Source organism: Anolis sagrei, chromosome 4 (genome assembly GCF_037176765.1).
Source record: "Anolis sagrei isolate rAnoSag1 chromosome 4, rAnoSag1.mat, whole genome shotgun sequence".
In the NCBI taxonomy this organism is placed as follows: Eukaryota; Metazoa; Chordata; class Lepidosauria; order Squamata; family Dactyloidae; genus Anolis; species Anolis sagrei.
The window spans coordinates 78471701-78488835 of NC_090024.1; positions in this window are offsets into that span (position 1 = coordinate 78471701).

The following is a 17135-nucleotide window of genomic DNA, read 5'->3' on the forward strand; positions in this document are numbered from 1 at the left end:
ACCTCAGCAAGTGAGAGTCCAAAAGTGGCAGGCTCAAACCCAGAACCTCAACCAATAGCTGATACCAAATGAGAGACTCCTCCCGGGCACACAGAGGACTGGGCGACTTGGAAGGCGCTGAACAGACTGCGTTCTGGCACCACAAGATGCAGAGCCAACCTTCAGAAATGGGGCTACAAAGTGGAATCCTCGATATGCGAATGTGGAGAGGAGCAAACCACTGACCACCTGCTGCAATGCAACCTGAGCCTTGCCACATGCACAATGGAGGACCTTCTTGCAGCAACACCAGAAGCACTCCAAGTGGCCAGATACTGGTCAAAGGACATTTAATCAACTACCAAAGTCACAAATGTTGTATTTTGTCTGTTTGTTTGCTTTGTTCTGTTAGAAATGTAATATAATTGACTGGTTGCCCTGACACGACAAATAAATTAAAAATAAGCTGCCAAATCTTTAACATTGTTCTGAATGCTGATAAGTTTTTTTCCCCAAATCAGCCATTTTAACTATTGAAAACTATACCATTTCAGTATATCTACTCCATTTATGACAATTCTAGATCCAAGCCATAATGGCATCTGTAGAGTGATCAGAATTACATAGTTCCAAACTATAAAGATACCAGATTGAGTTGATCCCCCCCCCCATTTTTTTCTTTTCTTTTTTATTTGTTGCTCTGCTACTTCCTCCCCTAGTTCCTTAACTTTTTCCTGATACTTTTCCTGGAGCTTTCCATCCCCTTTTACCCTCCCCATACCCGCTTCCCCATGATCTTTCCTAACTCTATCCCAACCCAGCTCTTGCTACTGCTTTTAACAATATTCCCCCATCCCATTTTTTTCAATAAAGATGATTTAAAAACAATTGCAACAGGTTTCAGAAGGAAAAAATCATGTACCTTTGTACAAAGCAAAACGGCTTCCCAGTCTGGAAGCTTCTATGTTTGCACATAACAAGCATCAGAGATCACATGATATATGCTTCCATATTAAAATCCATTTCAAACATACATTCATCATTCATCCAGTGGATTGCACCAACAAGGTCCAATGCCCCTAAAGTCATGTGATGTTACTTCCAACTGCCATTGGGCTGATATTGTGTGTGTTTTTGGGAGTTTTGCAGAGTTAGGGGAAGAAAAATACTGCATTTTGGCAGTTTTGCTCAATTTGGGGACAAAAATCTCCTCAAATCAATCTCAAATCTTTTTAATGGAAAGCTGGGACTGTGGAGGTCTTCTAGAGCAGTGGTTCTCAACTTGGGGTCCCCAGATGTTTTTGGCCTACAACTCCCAGAAATCCCAGCCAGTTTACCAGCTGTCGGGATTTCTGGGAGTTGAAGGCCAAAAACATCTGGGGACCCCAAGTTGAGAACCACTGTTCTAGAGTATCCCAAGAGCCCCATTACAACCCACAGACCACACTTTACCCATCCCTTATTAAATAATTGTGAAAGGTGTTAGTAATACTGAGACAGATTTAAAATAATCCACTCCTAATTGATTTCTTATTATTATACTACTATTCTGTACTACAAATGTTTTTCGAAAGAAAACCTATAAATTAAAGTTGACCCTCTACATTTGCAGTTTTGACTTTTGCAGATTTGATTATTTGTGAATTTGGTTAATAATGTTATCTCTAGTAATCTCTAGAACCTCCAGTACAACTCTATAGTTAACATCTGATGGAAACTGATGCTGGAAAACTTAGAAAGAATACCTCTGTAGGAATGGCTAGATCCTCCAGTATAATTCTATGGTCAACTTCCATAGTGCTGAAGAACCTAGAGGGCTCTTCCACACAGCCATATAACCCAGAATATTAGGGCAAATAATGCACAATATATGTTTTTAACTGGATTATCTGAGTTCACACTGCCTAAGAAACTTCATGAATGTAGATTTTATACAGTTGAATGTGGATGTTATACAGTTGTGTGGAAGGAGGCAGGGATTCCTAGAGATAGGTGTCCACTCGAGGAAAAATTACCATTTTTTTCCTTAGCAGTTTTTCATTTTTTGTTCATCTAACTTCAGTGAACATGGAGGGTTGGCTGCATACAGTATCAATATTTAAGAATGCTGAATTTAATAAATAACATTTTTATTTTAGAAAGTGTAAAGGACAGTCTGCAATAAAACAAAATATCTCATTCAAAAGAACAAAGTAAATAGTGTCTGGAATTGTTTCTCTTGCAATTATCAGAAAACATGTACCTTTTCTGAACCACAGACGTGCTACATCTATATCATATCTACCAAGCCAGATGCTATAGCTTTTCATATGCCTTCATTTCCAGAAATTCCAAACAATTATAAATCCATGTCTTTTTGTACTTGACATATAGTTGTACTTGACATAGATTTTTATATAGCATTTTGGCACAATTCTGTATGACTGGGATCCTCACTCTTCACCTATTCGAGATAAACGAATATTTAAGTTTGGAATTAATGTATATCAATAGACGCACAACAAAATAATTATCAGGCTCTAATTATAGCCACGCAGTAAAAATTAAGTCCCTTTAATTTCTTAAAGGGATCCATTTTCAGTTAAACTCAGCTGTAAGAAACCTGCACTTGCATTTCAAAACACTATGAAAGTTATCCCCAGGTCTCATTAGAAGCCTTTATTACAGCACAATCCTGGATGTATCTCTGAAGAGCATTCACTAAATACAATGAGATTACAGATTATGATATTTTGTTTAACAACTAAATTGTTTTCACTAACCATCAAAGACACCAAGAAAATTTAAGAAGCAAGCTTTACTAGAACTGTCCAGGTGCATTTAACTTTAGAACCTTATCCTTATCACTGAGGCCTTATCGTTGCATGATAAGCAAGGGTAACACTTTCTTCCAATCTGTGTTCAAATAATGGATTGCATTTAGCACGCAGTGGAATACAAGTTTGCTTCTTAGATAATTCACAGCAAATTATCTGTGAAAGCAGTATCACCACAATGCCTAAAATAATTTGAATTGAGCACTTGGATGGTAAAATGGAAGGTCTGCAAGTCTGAAAAGTTACAAAACATTTCAATTGCCCATTAGAGGGAAGTCACTAACAGCTCCACCAATATGCAGGCAGAGAACAGAGTGAAAGATACTAAACTGGACTATAGAACCAGACACAAAACAATAAAAAGATGTAAACCAAGAATTAATATTTCTGTTTTCTTGATTTGACAATCTGCAAATATCTTAGTACTGTTTCTGTTCAAATGTATAAGCAAGTTATGTACTTTACTACATTATAAAGCACCAAAAATGCTTCAGCAGAACATGCTCAGACAGGCCCCTTCTCACAGCTGTATAAAATTCACAGTGAACTGGATTATATGGCAGTGTGGATTCAGATAATCCAGTTCAAAGCAGATATTGTGGATTATCTGCCTTGATAATCTGGGTTATATGGCTGTGTGGAAGGGCCCTTTAATTGGACAAAGAATGGAACAGCAAGGAAAGGAATGTTCTAGTGACTTCCCTGCTTATCAAATTTCACCAACCCAACTGTCTTTTTAAATGGTTTTGAACTCTACAAAGTTCTATATCAGTGTTTATAAAGCGTATGTGGTCCTGCAAGGTGCTTAACAACATTTAGTGACTCCCATGGATTTCATGAAGTTTCTTAGGCAAGATTTGCTAGTTCCTTCCTTTGACATATAACTCACAGTGTCTGAAGGTGAATCTACACTGCACTATATCCCAGGATCTGATTCCAGATTATTTTCTTATCCCAGATTATCTGACAGTGTAGACTCATATAATTCAGTTCAAATAAGATAATCTGGGGTCAGATTCTGGGATACAGGGAAGTGTAGACCCAGCCTGATATTCACTGGAAATCTCCCATCCACATAACTAACCAGAGTTAAGCCTGCTTCGCTTCCAGGATCAGAATGGATCTAGCAGTACCTTCAGGGCAGTGTTTCTTAAACTGTGCTTCTCCAGGTGTTTTGGATTACAGTTTCCAGAAATCTCAGCCAGTTTACCAGCTGTGGGAGTTGAAGTCCAAAACATATGGAGAAGCACAGTTTGAGAAATTTTGCTTTAGGGGATTTAAGGCCCTTCCATACAGTCCTATAACTTAGAATATCAAGGCATGATATCTTAGAATATCAAGGCAAATCCCATAATATCTGCTTTGAACAGAGTTATCTGAATCCACACTCAGAAAATGTGGGGTTTTTTGTTTTGGTATTCTGGGATATAGGGCTGTGTGGGAGGGCCCTGGGTTATCTGAGTCCACACTGCCATATATTCAAGTTCAAAGCAGAACATGTGAGATTTTATTCAGCTGTATGGAAGGGGCCCTAGGCCCTACAGTACTAATAGAGAGAAAGGAAGATTGAAGAGGGGAAATTTTGAAGTAAAGTATACCAGCAGAAGAACAATTGGGTGGTCCTTTCCTTCTCATGTCTTCTCCAAATTGACCTCTTTCAAGCAGCATTTACAAAAGAAAAGGATTTAAGTGTATGTGTAATATCAGTTACATAACAACTTGTGACACCAATGTCAGAAGGACAATAGACCTGCTCCAGGTTTTAGTCCAGATATTAGGGACCTTAGATCTCTGAAGTACAGACTGAAGCCCAAAACAAATCTACTACCCCAGTGATCCTGCAACAACCATTGTATAACTTCTAAATAGCATTGTAATTATGCAAATAAGCTTGTTGTGATAGTCTTTCCAAATGTAGTTACAATTTACTCAGAAAATGGCTGAGAACTTGAGAGTCTCAGCAGTTTGCCCCAGTCATGTATGCTGGGCAACACGCACTTCGTGGAGGACTTGTTGAACTAGAGTAAAGATGGACAACCCTTTCTTCTCCCTGTTAAGGTCACATTTCCTTGGGGAAATTTGTCAAAGGCCCAGTGCTGGTGATGGGTAGAACCAGCCCAAACATAATGTGTATTTTTCTCTACCTGTCCCCTTCCTCCTTGCTTAGCCAGCTACAGCAAATGAAATAGAGGCCCTAGTTGCTCACTTGTACACTTTAGGCATACAATCCCTTCAAGTTGCATTTAGTTTTTTTCAAATATAAATACTAAAGTTGTCTACTCAGAAGTAACGCTTATTGTCTCCAAGAGGACCTACTCCAACCTCAATATGTACAGAACTGTAGTCTCATTTTTCTAACCAAACTGCACTGCTGATTCCTACAACTCCAACATTATTATAATGATGGAAGTTGTATGAATCAGCAGTGTCATTACATCACCATATACTATAACATCAACTTCCCTTTTCATAATTTACTAAGATTTTGTTAAGCACGGAGAAGCCATAGGATAGCTGCAAACAGCACAATGAAGTACCAATTGCAGTTTCTTAAACCCAAATCACAAATTACTTAGCTAGTCATTTGAAACTACAATGATGCTTTTGAAAAGCCATAGAAACCTGCACTTAGGGCCCTTCCACACAGCCATATAACCCAGAATATCAAGACAGATAATCCACAATATCTGCTGTGAACTGGATTATTTGAGTCCACACTGCCATATAACCCAGTTCAACGTGAATTTCATACAGCTATGTGGAAGGGCCTCAGTAGAGTGTCTTTGTGTGATATGTGATGTTATTTTATGTGCTGTGTTTAATAATGTTTAATGTTTTATCTGGGGAGGGTCAATTTTGATGTTTTATACTGTTTTTTATCAATGGCATTGAATTGTTGCCAACACTGTAAACTGCTCTGAGTCCCCTTTGGGATTGTGAAGGGCTGTATACAAATGCCATAAATATAATAAATAAATAAATAAATCATAAATAAATAAATAAATAAATAAATAGATAAATTGAAGAAGTTTGGTAAGGGGCAAATTCAGATAAATACATTGTATGAAGGTACAAACAGGAAGAAACAGAATAAAATAATAAGACACACAAGGATTTCAGGAACAGAAGTCAAAACTTAAAAGCATCAAACAGTGGAACAAGTTGAATGTATATATACTGCTCAATAACAACTGCTTTATATATACCACATTAATCAGAATGGCTCCATACTATGGAATCCTGAGACTGGTAACTCTGGGCATATCTACTGTAAGCATAATGACAGTCACTTTATTCACCATAACTTAATTCTATGGAATCCTGGGAATTGTAGTTTGGTGAGGTGCCAAAAAAGACTGTAGTCCTTGTAAAACTACAGGCCTCAAGATTCCATAGCAATTAACCTCGGTAGTTAAAGTGGTGTCAAATTGCATTAATTCTACAGTGTAGATGCACCCTTTGTGAGAGACTCAGAATTCCCTGAAAGAGAATTTGTCTGTTGAATTCTACATACCTACATCATGCAGAATCAAAAAGATCTTGAAGCACCTTAGAGAGGGATAAAATGAAATTGGTAGTATATTCTACTAATTTAACTATTTCAGGTAGTCCCTAAAATGCTACAAGATCCCTTTACATATTGATTCCAGACTAACACAACTATCTCTTAAATTCCATGTAATGCAAAAAATAAAGTGTTTTTGTTTTCATTACATTGTAATTTATTATCTCAAACATTGCTGCAGCTTTCATTTAATAAATTGGCACAACATAAATACTATGCTACATGATTCAGTGTAGGGCCTAGTCACAAAAAAGTAACCAACTTGCCAATGATCGCTCCGCATTAGTCATTTTTCCAGCCTGGCTTTCTACCAGTGTTTACAACAGTAGGAATTTTGAGAACAAATTCCAGTACAAACAAGGCATATGACAATGGCAAGGAGGATCTGGTCCTTTAGATATTGTTGAAAGGCAATTCCTATAATCCCTTGCCAACTTAGTCAATTGAGAAAACCATAGGATGGGGCAATAGCTGAAGGGTCACACATTTCCCGACACTGGTCTGTGTGCTACCCTTGTCAACCATATTAGACCAGAGTATTAGAATTATTAGTATTAGAATTATAACAATTCAACAAGAATACGTGACAAAGGAAATGATCTGTCTGGATATAGGACAGTCTGAAGATACTTGTGAAAGAAACATGAGTGGACAGCCACACTTTCATTTTAAACAGAAACCAGTTTTATGCTAGTAGAGTTAGAATGGATTTTGAAACAAACCTGGAAATTTGGGAGAAATAGCTGAAAATTCAGATCCCAGGCCACCGACAATACTGGCTTGAGGAACATAAGAATCTGTATCCAACCATCTGACTTGACTTCAGGTTGGAAAAGACTCTATTATGTTGCTGTTTTCACAGCTCAATTATAGCAGTGTGTTACCACTAACGTCCATGGCTCTATCCTATGGAATCTTGGAATTGGTAGCTTAGTGATGGATATGAAAATCTCTGCTAGAAAGTGGTTATTAACCCCACCACCACACCCAATTGTAAATATCAAAATATTCCAAGGGCCCTTCCACACAGCTATATAATCCAAAATATCAAGGCAGAAAATCTCACAATATCTGCTTTGAACTGGGTTATCTGAGTCCACACTGCCATATATTCCAGTTCAAAGCAGAAAATGAGAGATTTTATTCAGCAGTGTGGAAGGGGCCTAAGTGTCTGTCTACGTCATGGAATTAAGCTTATTTAATCCTCATTAACTGTTTTCCATGCAGCTTGTTATATAGCTCAACAAACTACAAACCCCCATGATTCCATAAAATGGACCAAAGTGCTACCAAAACACTCTAATTGTTCAGTGTAGCTACAATGTGTCTATCTCACAGACCAACATGTCTCAGGGCCCTTCCACACAGAATATCAAGGCAGAAAATCCTACAGTATCTGCTTTGAACTGGGTTATCTGAGTCCACACTCAGTGTGGGATTTTCTGCCTTGATATTCTGGGATATAGGGCTGTGCGGAAGGGCCCACAGAATTCCCAGTGAGATGAATTGATTGCTAACCTCTGATAAATCCGCTTTATGGATATTCCCTAAACAAAGGATTACGGAAAAGCATATTTTAGATAAGACCAGTTTGTTGAAAAATAGGTATGTTTAAAGGAACATGGTATTTTGAGAAAGCAAAGATAAACAAGGGATAGAGAGAAAAGTGGTTGAAGAAAAGTTATGAAAAAGTTCAGATTAGACAAGATAAGAGTTAAACAAAAATAAGAGTAAAAGAAATAACTTGGAATATAAAGCAAAATAGCAGAACTTCCAAAAGTTAGTTGGAAAGTGAAAAATACTTGAGCTCTGTGATGAACAATGAAACACACTTCTCAGAGGTACACCATGAAGTGGCCATGAGTTAAAGTTCTTTTGAAAACGCCCATCTTAATCATTGTTAGTTCTACCACAATAAGAGAGTCCTTACACAATGATTCAATTCCAGGTAGGCTTTTCCTTTCATAAAAGTACAGAGATATCTAGTGATACCTCTCTTAGGTTTATCCTTCTTACACCAACTCACAAATCAATAAAGAACCAATATTCACCTGCATCTTACCATACCTGCCATCATGCCCACCTTTCCTTCAGTCTGACCATTTCACCATAGCATTTTTCGATCCATCAGCCTCCCCATAAGCTCTAGTTCAAATCTATGAGAAGCCCCATCTCAGGGACAGGCAGATCCCCCTCACTTGCTAACTGCCCACCAAACTGTCTTACATAAGCAAACTACCAGAATAGCAAATATGAACATAATCACCAACAAAAGTATTGAATTTTAACAACTCTTAGTACTTCTACTCCCTCCCAAGAACCTCCTAAAGCACCTTCCACTTCACACTTCCAATTGATCACAAAGGAACAAGAGAGAAAGAGATACACATATCTTTGTATGTATGAATACTCACCTTGCTTTTTTTCCCCCTCACAGTGAAAAATAAAGACGAAACCCCTTTGGAAGAGAAGCTGGAAAGTTTTTCTGGGTCTTTGGGGAAGTTAAGAAAGCCTGAGGGGGAGAAAAACTCCTGGAAGACCAGATAGCCCAAAAGAGGAGATGGAGAGTTCATCCGAGTTTCCTCTTTTGTTCAAGTTCCCAGAGCAAACAAAGAACCAGCAAGCGGCAGCAGGTTTCTCCTTCTCACCCCTTTCCCCTCCCACCTCTCTCCCCTCAAATCCCCCCTCCTCCTTACCAGCTCAGGTCTAACTTCAGCCTTCTCCGATCCCCCTCCCAAGCTTTTGCTTGGGATCCCTCCGATCCCAGCAACTTTGGGGAGGAAGGGGGTGGGGGGAATCTTTCCTAGACTTTCTTCATCCCAGCCTCTAGTTCCAAACTTCCCTCTAACTGAGCCTCCCAGAAAAACAATTTTAATGGAGGCGGGAGGGGGCAAGGCAGCGAATCTCTCCCATCATTATTTCCGGTAGATGCACCTCTTTGTTTGGATCCCCTTAACAAGTCACTGAGGGCAATTCCCTTGGCAATCCGATTCGGCTAGGTTTGATTTCCTTTTTTTTCTTCCCCTCCAAGCTTCTCCCTTAGGACAAGTTATTGATCTCACGAAAATGAGTGGAAGGGATCTATTCCATACCCACAGTCCGGTTGGGCGGGTGAAGGAGGGAGGGGGGCGGAGTGAGACTGGGATAGAAAATTTTGGCTACAAGGCTTCCCGCTCCCCGCTTTCACTTTTGGAAAGGCATCCAGCCGAGAACAAAGGCGTCAGCCCCCCTCAGCTGCACGCGCGTCGCTTTGCTTGCCCAGCTTCTGACATTTCTCTACCTGTTGCACGCAGAGAGAGAGAGAGCGCGCATCCATCCCATGATACACCAACCCTCCTGCATTTTCACCTGTCCTCCTGGCTGGGAGAGCCCTGGGCTCACTTTTAGCCTCCACTTTAACTTTACTAAATGAGGTAGATCGTTTTCATTCACCTCCTCACGGGCCATACACACATACACCCTAAAGCTGCAAAATATGACATAGCAACACTGCTATTGATAGACTGACCTACTGCCTGAGTTATTCTACGTTTTTGTTTGGAGCCTTCCTTTAGTAAAAAAATATTTTGTTGTTCATTTGTTCAGTCATTTCTGACTCTTCATGACCTCATAGACCAGCCCACACCAGAGATCCCTGTCGGCCGTCACCACCCCCAGCTCCTTCAAGGTCAATCCAGCCACTTCAAGGATTCCATCCATCCATCTTGCCCTTGGTCTTCCTTTTTTCCTTCAATTTTCCCCAGCATCATTGTCTTCTCTAAGCTTTCCTGTCTCCTCATTATGGGGCCAAAGTACTTCATCTTTGCCTCTACTATCCTTCCCTCCAATGAGCAGTTGGGCTTTATTTCCTGAAGTATGGACTGGTTGGATCTTCTTGCAGTCCAAGGCACTCTCAGAACTTTCCTCCAACACCACAGTTCAAAAGCATCTATCTTACTTCACTCAGCCTTCCCTAAGGTTCAGCTCTCACATCCGTAGGTGACTATGGAGAATACCATTGCTTTAACTATGCGGATCTTCATTGCCAATGTGATATCTCTACTCTTTACTATTTTATCAAGATTGGTCATTGCTCTCTTCCCAGGAAGTAAGCGTCTCCTGATCTCCTGGCTGCAGTCTGCAACCAAAATAATAAGCTATTTTTCAGAGGAAGGCAATATTCCTGGCCAAATCTATGAAATCCATGGGATCATTTTTGCCAATTGAAGGCATTTACTTTACTTTTCTAGAATGAAGTAAGTTTTTTTCATTCATCTCCCTGCACACAACACATGCCCCAAATTGTATGCTACACAAGCAGTCCCCAAGTTACAAACATTTGACTTACAAATGATTCATAGTTAAAAACAGGGGTGAGACAACAGGAAATGGGAGAAATCTACACCTCCTGAAAGTTATCATGGGGAAAAGGTATCTCCACTGAAGCTTTCTCACCAATCTTTGTTTCCATAGCAAGCCACATTTTTCAAAATCTGAAAGATCTGAGAAAGGAAGGCGTCAGGGTGGGACAGAGTCAGCATTTTCACCCATCACCCCATTTTTTTTTCCCAGACTGTCTCAAGTGCAAAGCAAAACTTTTCTGGCCTGGCTCGTACTTTGAAAGGAGACAGCTGGCAAATTGTAGGCTACAGTAAAATAGATGCCGAATGGAGTTTTAAAGACTCCCCTTTACTTTTCTAAGGAAAGTAGGTTGTTTTTCATTCAGCTTCCCATAGACAAAATGGGTGTGTGCATCTACACTGCAAAATTAATGCTGTGTCTGACCCAGGCAAGGGTAAACTTTGGCTGGTAGGCTGGTAGAAATTGTGGGAGTTGAAGTCCAAAACACCCAGAGGGCCAAAGTTTGCCCATTACTGGTCTGGCCCAACTTTTAACCACCATGGCTGTATGCTATGGAATCTTGAGGGTTGTAGTTTTACAAGGTCTTTAGCCTTCTCCACCAAAGAGTGGTGGTGCCTCAAAAAAACTACAACTTCTGGGACTCCATAGCATTGATCCATGACAGTTAAAGTAGTGCCAAATTGTATTCATTCTACAGATGCATTTTAAGTCTCTCAGCCTCCAACCCATCTCCCAAGCAGGCTTCCTCAACAGGACCTCAAATATCCTATCTGATCTGCAAAGGAAAACCAGATATGTCCCAAAGACTATATTTCAGAGGAAGGCACAACCAGACACAATGAAGACATCTGCCCTTGCGCTTTGCTACTCTGCTGTTGAATACACATGCCCAATGTGGAACACATCTCATCACATTAAAACAATGGATGTGGCGCCTAACAAGACATGCCGCATTATCACAGGATGCCTACACCCTACACCGCTGGAGATATTATACTGTTTAGCTGGTATTGTGCAACCTGACATCTATCAAGTAGCAGCCAATAATGAAAGGACCAAGGCTGTGATATCTCCAGTCCATCCTCTGTTTGGATATAAGCCAGCATGCTTAAATCAAGAAATAGCTTCCTAAGATCTACAGAGGTACTCGCAGGAACACCTCAGCAAATGGGATTCCAAGAGTGGCAGGCTAAAACCCAGAAACTCAATCCATGGCTGATACCCAATGAGAGACTCTCTCCTAGGCACACAGAAAACTTTTCAAAGATACTGAACAGGCTGCGCTCCGGCACAATAAGATGCAGAGCCAATCTAAAGAATCTTAAGAAATGGGGCTACAAAGTGGCGTCCACAACATGCAAGTGTGGAGAAGAGCAACCCACAAACCACCTATTACAATGCAGTCTGAGCCTTTTACTTTTCAAAGGAAAGTAAAGGACCAATGCACAATGAAGGACCTTCTTATAGCAACACCAGAGGCACTCCAAGTGGCCAGCTACTAGTCAAAGGACATTTAGTATAATGTCAAGTTTGTGTTTTCAAATAAATTATACCCTCAATTCGCTTCTGACACGATAAACAAAGAGGAAGACAAAGGCCAGCCTCCTCTGAATATTCCTAGCTGAATCCATGAAATCTATGGGGTCGGCTTAAACCTCCATTTGAAGGCACTAGGTCTTTTTCACTGGCCTCCTTGCAGGCAAGACACACTCACACATCTCAGATCATAAACTATATTTCAGAGGAAGGCAATGTCCAATCCCATATGAGGATCCAGGCAAAATCTATGAAATTCATGGCCTCACTTTTAGCCTCCACTTTAACTTTACTAAATGAGGTAGTGATGTCGAGCACCCCCCCCCCCCCAATAAGGTATAGTGACTTATAATTCTCTAAGGACAAGGGCAGCATTGGGCCAGCATTCACTTCCTCACAGGCCATACACGCACACCCTAAATAGTAAGCTATTTTTCAAAGGAAGGCAAAAGCCTTCGCGGCATATTCCTGGCCAAATCTATGAAATCCATGGGGTCATTTTTTGCCCCCAATTGAAGGCATTTACTTTACTTTTCTAGAATGAAATAGGTCTTTTTCATTCATCTCCCTATACGCAACACATGCCCAAAATTGTATGCTCCATAACCAAGCTACAAACATCTGACTTACAAATGATTCATAGTTAAGAACAGGGGTGGGACAACAGAAAGTGAGAAAAATCTACCCGGGGGGGGGGGGGGATTCACTCTTGGAAGTTATCATGGGGAAAAGGTGTCTCCACTGAAGCTTTCTCACCAATATTTGTTTCCACAGCAAGCCACATTTTTCAAAATCCAATTGTCAGATAGGCAGAAAGTGGGGTGAATCTTCTGAACTGGAACACAGACAGCAAAACAAACACCACAGGGGTGTTAACCCTTCCCTATGCTATCCAAATCTAAATAGTATATCCTTTTGGCTGGAGTTATACTTAAAAAATGTATCTGTTCCAACTTACAAATTCAACTTAAGAACAAACCTACCGAACCTATCTTGTTCATAACTTGGGGACTGCCTGTATTTCAAAGGAAGGCAAAAATCAACCTCATGAGTCTTCCTAGCCTAGTAGTTCTCAACCTGTGGGTCCCCAGATGTTTTTGGCATTCAACTCTTAACAGCTGGTAAACTGGCTGGGATTTCTTGGAGTTGTAGGTCAAAACATCCGGGGACCCACAAGTTGAAAACCACTGTTCTAGTCCAAGCATGGGCAAACTTTGGCCCTCCAGGTGTTTTGGACTTCAACTCCTACAATTTGGAATTGTGGTAGTGGAAGTCCAAAACACCTGGAAGGCTGAAGTTTGCCCATGCCTGTCCTACTCATCCTGGCCAAATGCCTTAACCTTCCATTTGAAAGTACTAACTTTACTTTTCATCCCCATCTGCACTGCCAAACAATGTAGTTTCATAATGCAGTTTAGTTGCATTGAACTGCATCATATGGCAGTGTAGACTCATATAATACAGATCAATGCAGTTAGACTACATTACCAAACTGTCTGACATGGTAATGTAATCCCCTTCCACACATCTGTTTAAAATTCACATTGATCTGGATTATATGGCAGTGTGGAATCAGATAATCCAGTTCAAAGAAGATATTGTGGATTATCTGCCTTGATATTCTGGTTTATATGGCTGTGTGGAAGGGCCCGTAGATGGGGCCTTCCAAAGTGGATGGTTTTCATTCTCTCAGGGCCCTTCTACACTGCCATATAATCCAGTTTATCAAAGCAGATAATCCACATTGCTTTGAGCAGGGCTATATGAGTCTACACTGCCATATAATCCAGTTCAAAGCAAATTTTTGGATTTTGTATGGCAGTGTAAAAGGGGTCACAGACTTCATACGCCGCTGTCTTCCAAACACCCTAATTTCCCTTTTTAATTTTTTTATTTTATTTGAAGGCACTAACTTTACTGAGTCAAGTAGGTCTTTTTAGTCACCCCTCCCCACAGGCAGCAAGTCTCTCAGCCCCCAACCCATCTCCCAAACTTTTCTAAAATTTCTAGTTCTAGTTTCCTTTTTCTAAAAAAAATGTGTTATGTTATTTTAATTGAACAATGGGGAGGAGAGGCACTGCTTTTCCCCTCAGTAAGCAGCCCTTGGCCACGCGCCACACAAAAAGAAGGCGGGGGACCGAGAGAAAAGCGCGCCAACTTTTCCCGCTCGACAAAGTTCCGCCGAGAGAGAGAAGGAGGAGGGAGTGGAGAGAGTGAAGCGAGCGAAGTAACAAAAGGACAGACGCAACAGAGAGGCAGAGAGGAGGAGCAACAGCCTTCCCCCACCCTTTGCCAAACTGTTGCATGAGGGAGCGGAGGGGACAATGCAACTGCTGTCCGTCCATCCACATGAAGTTAAATGTCTCCCTCCCCCTCCCCATAAAACCAAACACTTTGCAACATCGCGCCCCCCCCCCACCCCTCCAAAAACAATGCCTCTGGATTCGCTTAGGCTTTGAAGTTTCTCGTTTGGACAACCTGGCCCCCAAGTTTCTCAATTGACTTGCTGTTGCACTGGAGGAGAGAGCATCTTCCTTTGTGGTTGCATACAGAGTAGTTTGACAAATTGAAAGGCTGCCCATGGATTGCAAGAAGGCTCGAAGTGCAGTTTTATTATCCACAGGGATGCGGAGGTCCCTCTTGGAAAGAAAGGCTTTTGCTTTGTTTAGGCTCCCCCAACAAAAGTCACCTGTGAAGATGATGAGATAAAAATGCCCAAGTGAATGGCCCTGAAGATGAGGGTAAAAATGGCCAAGTCAGTGGCCCCCAAGCTGAGGGTAAAAATGACCAAGTTCATGAGGTAAAAGTGGCCAAGTCACTGGTTCCCAAACTGAGGGTAAAAATGGCCCTGTAGGTGAAAGTAAAAATGGCTAAGTCAGTGACCCCCTTTTTTTTTCCGTGTCAGGAGCGACTTGAGAAACTGCAAGTCGCTTCTGGTGTGAGAGAATTGGCCATCTGCAAGGACGTTGCCCGGATGAATTGATGTTTTTATCATCCTTGTGGGAGGCTTCTCTCATGTCCCCGCATGAGGAGCTGGAGCTGATAGAGGGAGCTCATCCACCTCTCCCTGGATTCAAACCTGCGACCTGTCGATCTTCAGTCCTGCTGGCACAGGGGTTTAACCCACTGCGCCACCGGAGGCTCGTCAGTGACCCTGAAACTGAGGGTAAAAATGGCCATGTTCATGAGGTAACAATGCCCAAGACAGTGGTTCCAAAGCTGAGGGTAAAAATGGCCAGGTTGAAGGCATAAACATGACCAAGTCAATGGTCCTAAAACTGAGGGTAAAAATGACCAAGTGGATGAGGAAAAATTGCCCAAGTCAATGTCACTGAAACAGGGGGTAAAAATTGCCAAGTAGATGAGGAAAAAATGACCAAGTCTATAGCCCCAAAGCTGAGGGGTAAAATTGCCAGGTCGTTAGGATAAAAATGCCCACGTCAATGGCCCTCGAAACAGAAGGTAAAATTGCCAAGTGAATGAGGTAAAAATGCCCAAGTCAATATCACTGAAACTGAAGGTAAAAATAGCCATGTTGAAGGAATAAAAATGCCCAAGACAGTAGCCCCCAAGCTGAGGGTAAAAATGGCTAGGTCGAAGGGATAAAAATGCCCCAAGACAATGGCCCCGAGACTGAGGGTAAAAATGACCAAGTGGATGAGGAAAAAATGGCCAAGTTCATGGCCCCAAAGCTAAGGAGAAGTTTTGAGAGTCACAAATCCCTGCCTCCTGCCCTTTACATCAGAAGTTAGCCAGGGCCCAGAGAAGAATTCAGGCCCCATGTACACTTCCTTATAAATTCAGATAATCTGCTTTGATGATCTGGATTATATGGCAGAGTAGCTCCAGCCTCAGAGCAAAGCTGGGCAACCTTCCTCTCCAAGTCCCTGCAAAGTTAGTGGGATCTCGCCTTTCAATTTGGATCCCCTACATTATCCCTAACTACTCTAAATATGCCAGATCCCCTCTGATCTTGGAAGCTGATTTAGCCTGATTTGTACTTGTCTGGAAACCTGCCAAGGAATACCAGGTGCTGTAGGTTGTATTGAGGAAGAAACTGGAAGAACTATCTCTTGAGTATTATTTGCCTAAGAAACCCCTATGACATTCTTGAGGTCACCATAAATCAACAGACAACTTGAAGGCACATATATGCACACTCCCATCCAGGTTCTATCCAGATCTTAGGGATATTCTATTTTAGCACAATCTTCTATGTGATATGTTTGTGGAAATGGAACAACTCAACAATAATTGGTGGCATTTTCACTGATCCAGTAACTCAACTAAGTGCAATAGAGAGTAGTGGTTCCAATATTAACGGGCCAGTGAATTGTTCTGGATGTAATCTAAACTTTAAAGGAGAAGCTCAAGATGGTCAACCTATTCTGTTCTCAGAGCCACCAGCCTCCACTGGGAAACCAGAACAAATGCCTCCTCACAATTGAACTCCTTGCAGAGTTTACTGTAGGTGACTTGAAGGTACACACACATCCTATCCCAATTTCTTTTCCTAGCAATAATAGTGAGTATTTTAAGTGGTAAGCAGTCTAGCACATCACCTTCCCAAATCAGTTGAGCTCTTTAGGTTTACCCAAATCTTAAAAAGCACTCCATAATTTTCAATCATTTTCATTAATTTTTCAGTCATTCAGAACTTGAAAAGCCAAGTTCAGGACAGATCTACCATTAGCCAGAGTGAGATGGACAGAACTGTGTCTGCCGTCTGCATCTGCCACCTGTTCTGTCTTTAAAGTTAGCTTCCCTAGATGCAATTGAATCCCAGACCATGCTAATGTTGAAATCAGGTTCAATGGACAATTCACTGGCTTCTATATATGGAACTGGGGTAATGCAGGAGGAACATTCTTGTTCCATATCAGGGTGGACATCTAGCA